Source organism: Hoplias malabaricus, unplaced genomic scaffold (assembly GCF_029633855.1).
Source record: "Hoplias malabaricus isolate fHopMal1 unplaced genomic scaffold, fHopMal1.hap1 scaffold_24, whole genome shotgun sequence".
In the NCBI taxonomy this organism is placed as follows: Eukaryota; Metazoa; Chordata; class Actinopteri; order Characiformes; family Erythrinidae; genus Hoplias; species Hoplias malabaricus.
Genome location: NW_027101063.1, coordinates 1970145 through 1974563, shown reverse-complemented (window position 1 = coordinate 1974563; position 4419 = coordinate 1970145).

The following is a 4419-nucleotide window of genomic DNA, read 5'->3' as shown; positions in this document are numbered from 1 at the left end:
AATACATAGAAGATAAATAGAGAGGGGACTTAAGTCCAATATTGGGGGGGATTACCTTTTCCCCACCTAGGACAGCTGAAGGGGCAGATTCAAAATTTGGGTCAAAATAAGGGTTACAAAAAAATAGAGGGATTATATAAGCTAGACAGCGAAGTACTACCCCATGACTACTGACGAAGAACACTCAGAAAAGTGACACTGAGCCTGCTGTGGGACAACGCTGTTTTCTGACTGTGACTCTGAGCCGAGTGTAGTCAATTCACAAAAAACATTATAAGAACGCAGTACCAAAGCATGGCTCAATGTTGCATGTAGGTATTTGAGTATACACTAAGTAGGCTACAAGCTTATTGTTTTTAGTCCAATACACTTTATAAACTTGAATTCCTCTGTTTTTTTTTTTTTTTCATTTGTTTTAAATTATGCTCTAAACGTGTTGGATTCTCCGTGTTGACACGTAGGGTATAATTTCGCGTTAACACGTTAAGTTTGTGTATTTCGTGAATCATGATGCTTTACTGCCACCAACTGGTGTATGGCGTTATTGCTGAAACAACATAAAGCCTTAACTTAAGAAAGCCACTCAACATCCCAATCCACATATGGTATATTGCCATCGGACGGGACCAGAGCGCTAGCGCGCGGCGCCCGTTAAATGATTTTTGCCGAGCCCGAGAGCGGGTCCAGTGCGCTCAGGGGAACACGCCACGAAGTTCCGCGCCCTCGCTGAGTCTCTACTCCTCACGTGGAAAGAGATATGAATAATCAAAGTTTGGGCCTTTTATCCGCAATTTTTCATCAGTCCACCAGGTGGCACATGGAATGTCCCAACACATGTATATTATATTGGGTTTGGGATGGGGTATTTCCGGCCTCCGAATATATTGGAAGTGGGATGGTTGTCCAATTGCTGTCAAATATATTGGAAGTGGGATGGTTGTCCAATTGCAATATATTCTGATGGTGTCAAATATATTGGAAGTGGGATGGTTGTCCAATTGTAATATATTCTGATGGTGTCAAATACATTGGAAGAGGGATGGTTGTCCAATGGCAATATATTCTGATGGTGTCAAATATATTGGAAGTGGGATGGTTGTCCTGATGGTGTCTAATATATTGGAAGTGGGATGGTTGTCCAATTGCAATATATTCTGATGGTGTCAAATATATTGGAAGAGGGATGGTTGTCCAATTGCAATATATTCTGATGGTGTCAAATATATTGGAAGTGGGATGGTTGTCCTGATGGTGTCTAATATATTGGAAGTGGGATGGTTGTCCAATTGCAATATATTCTGATGGTGTCAAATATATTGGAAGTGGGATGGTTGTCCAATTCCCATACATCCTGATGGTGTCAAATATATTGGAAGAGGGATGGTTGTCCAATTGCAATATATTCTGATGGTGTCAAATATATTGGAAGTGGGATGGTTGTCCTGATGGTGTCTAATATATTGGAAGTGGGATGGTTGTCCAATTGCAATATATTCTGATGGTGTCAAATATATTGGAAGTGGGATGGTTATCCTGATGGTGTCTAATATATTGGAAGTGGGATGGTTGTCCAATTGCAATATATTCTGATGGTGTCAAATATATTGGAAGTGGGATGGTTGTCCAATTCCCATACATCCTAATGGTGTCAAATATATTGTAAGTGGGATAGTTGTCCAATTCCCCTATATCCTGATGGTGTCAAATATATTGGAAATGAGATGGTTGTCCAATTACCATACATCCTTATGGCTTCAAATATATTGTAAGTGGGATGCTTGTTCAATTACCATATATATTGTGTCAAATATGTTCAAAGTGGGATGGTGTCCCATCACTACATATTGTCATCAGAGCACGTTTTAGGAAAACATAATTGTAATGTCTAAAAATACATTTAGCCATATATCCCATGACTCCCTGATCTCATATCTGTCTTTGGAGTTGTAAAATTCTACTGTCCAAAATCCATATATTTTTTTTTGACTTGAATATATTGGAAGTAGGATTATCAGATCTCAGCTTCAGAACAACATAAGAGGTTTTTACAAACGGGTCTATCTTTGTCTGGGTCTATCTTACTCAGCGTGTGAGTTTGGAGAAGATTGGAGAGAATAAATATTTTCACTCAAAAAAACTAAAAGGGGTCCCCCTATGAGTTGTTTTTAAGTGAAAAAATTGATGTCCTCCAATCATCTCCAAACTCACACCCTGAGTTGATGACACTCAGACTTAGACGAAACTGGTCTTACTTTGAAGATATTTCACTCCTAAGCCAAGATCTGATAATCCCACTTCCAATATATTCCAGTCAAAAACATATATGGGTTTTTGACAGTAGAATTTTACACTTCTAATTACAGAAAAAGGATCAGAGGGACTTGGGCTGTATGGAAACATGTATTTTTTTTAACTATATAAAATGTTTTCCCAAAATGTATAAGTCTTTACTTTAACCATCCCAATTGCAATATATTTGACACAAGTGTTATATATTATATTTAAGCAGTACATTTCTTCGTAGATGTCTTTCAGTAACTGTAAAACATTTATTTTAATTATTTGTAATTTGCTAAGACACATGGAAGACCTTTACATCCCGAGGTAGTGATAGCTTACAACCTGGTCTCACACCTACTTGTGATATAGTCACATATATAGGAGACTGCAATTCATGCTGAAAATATGCGATATGTCACGAATTGCAGATTACTATATCACGAGTAGGTGTGAGACCGGGCTGTAGCTTAACATTACTGGCTGATGTAACTTTGCTAACTGACAAAGCGACACATTTATGTTATGATTAAAACCAATATTTAACAAAAAATATATTCATTAAACACATGAAAAGTGTTGTATTCTAATCAAATGATATTTAAACTCCCGCACGAGTTATGCACAGGGGCCGTGTCTTCATTAATTCAGACTTATTATCCTGGATTTAAGTCCTTTATAGAGTATTTAGTTATTTTTTATAACGTCTCTTCCTTACACATGTAAACAATCGTACACACACAAGAATGCGTGTATTTGTATAACTAAAAATGTGAGTCTGTAAACAAGTTTTAGTCCCCACACCGAGATTATATCCATCTACACACAGACAAAGAGAGAGTCCACCAGTTTCGCTACACTACACTTTGTTTGGGTTTTTATGTACTGTTTCTAATTCTATATTTTTGTTGTGATATCAGTTATAATTGAATATGTATTTTGTCTCGTTCACCAGTGATATTTTTCAGTTACTGTAGTTAAAACAGCATTTAACTAATCCATACGGGCCTACTTACATATTCATGATTGGATTTACATCACACACTGTAGCTGACACGAAACATAAATCCTTTGTGAACGTAGTCCCTACGTTTCATCTGAATTATTCATAACATAGTGAGCGAAGCACTGACCTATGGCTACGTTGAGCCCTACGTGAGCAGTGTGAAGACAGCAATATTAGTAAGCTGATCCCCATAGCAACTGGAAGTTAATTTTTCACAATAAAAAACCTCTGGTGTTTAGTACCTTAAAATTTGTAAACATGCATATTATTATATAACTTCATTCATAACATGCTCTAAAGCTTTTCATAATTGTATATCAAACAAACATCACTATTCTCTCACACTATGTGTGTGACACATACTGAGATTTGACATTGATAAATTATGTGCATTCTTTTAATAGCATACTGCTAAACAATACAGTGTCAATACAAACCCATGGTGAAATTAACTTTCCAGATCCTCCTCTTTCTGTAAACGTATTGTATGTTTAACGATACATTAAGTTACTCATGTTTTATTTAATTATGTGTATCTACTTCTATATATAAATTAAGAGAGGATAAATCTCCTTCAAAATGAAATTGAACAAAAAATTCTGAATTAAAAAAGGGCTTTTTCAGCAGTTCAGTGGTGGTTGAAGTGAGGGGTTTATATATATATATATATATATATATATATATATATATATATATATATGTGTGTGTGTGTGTGTGTGTGTGTGTGTGTGCTTTTAAACGTATTTATATATGTATAATGTTAATACAAAATCTCATAAAAAACATGGTCAAATCCAATACGCTTAGAGACCAACGACATTCCTTACACCTGGACCCCCATGACTACTGACGAAGAACACTCAGAAAAGTGACACTGAGCCTGCTGTGGGCCAACGCTGTTTTCTGACTGTGACTCTGAGCCGAGTGTAGTCAATTCACAAAAAACATTATAAGAACGCAGTACCAAAGCATGGCTCAATTTTGCATGTAGGTATTTGAGTATACACTAAGTAGGCTACAAGCTTATTGTTTTTAGTCCAATACACTTTATAAACTTGAATTCCTCTGTTTTTTTTTCATTTGTTTTAAATTATGCTCTAAACGTGTTGGATTCTCCGTGTTGACACGTAGCGTAT